Below are 893 nucleotides of genomic sequence, written 5' to 3'. Positions count from 1 at the left end.
ATATCTCATTCTCTCTTTTTCTCCCTTTATATCTCATTCTCTCTTTTTCTCCCTTTATATCTCATTCTCTCTTTTTCTCCCTTTATATCTCATTCTCTCTTTTTCTCCCTTTATATCTCATTCTCTTTTCCCATCCCTTCTCTAGAATACCAGTTTTGTCTTCAAAACCATATTGATGACCTGGATAAGATCAATTCATTTTACTGTAGAGTGAAGCATAAGGGAAAGCCTTTTAATTAGAGGTGACCTTCAAAAACTTTATTCTTTGCAGGACTTAAAATCCCCAGTGACTGCTGGCTGGAGGTGAATGGCACGCAGCATAAGTGGAAGCCAGAGGAGACTGTAGTCTTTGATGACTCCTTTGAACACTCTGCTACATTTAGTGAGCAGCCAAGTGCAGCCCAAGCATCTCCAAGAGCAGTGCTGATTATTGATTTCTGGCATCCAGATGTTACGAAAGATGAAAAGAAGATCTTATTGGATCTGTTAAGTCCTTAGGAATATAGTCAGATTTTCTTTCTCTTTTGTATTTTTAGTGATTTAGTAATGTGTTAAATCTTACAGTAATTTCCCAAAATGTATATGGTACTTATTAAACTTTTTTCATGTACCTGATTATATGATTTCAAGAAATAGATTAATAAATAATTAAGTTTTGATTGACTGTTCTTCCATATTATAATTGATATTTATTTTTTCTGTTCATCTTTAATCATCTTTCATAAGAAATAAGAACTAAATGAAAGAAGATTATATTTATTTCCTTAATTACAAGAATAAAAAAGTAGTTTGCTTTCTGTGTTTTAATTCGTTCTTTACTTTTTAAAGGCTTTGCTATTTTTGGCTTTTCAATCCAAAACATGAGATAAGATAGAAATCTATATATATCACGA

At 31.8% G+C, this 893-nt stretch overlaps 1 pseudogene; it reads left to right on the top strand.

The window, feature by feature from the left end:
- LOC119593951 overlaps window positions 1–699 on the top strand; it is a 2,203-nt pseudogene extending 1,504 nt beyond the window's left edge.
- The last annotated feature ends 194 nt before the right edge of the window (window positions 700–893 follow it).

Source organism: Penaeus monodon, chromosome 33, assembly GCF_015228065.2.
Source record: "Penaeus monodon isolate SGIC_2016 chromosome 33, NSTDA_Pmon_1, whole genome shotgun sequence".
Lineage (NCBI taxonomy): Eukaryota > Metazoa > Arthropoda > Malacostraca > Decapoda > Penaeidae > Penaeus > Penaeus monodon.
This window is presented reverse-complemented; position numbering and strand designations above follow the sequence as displayed.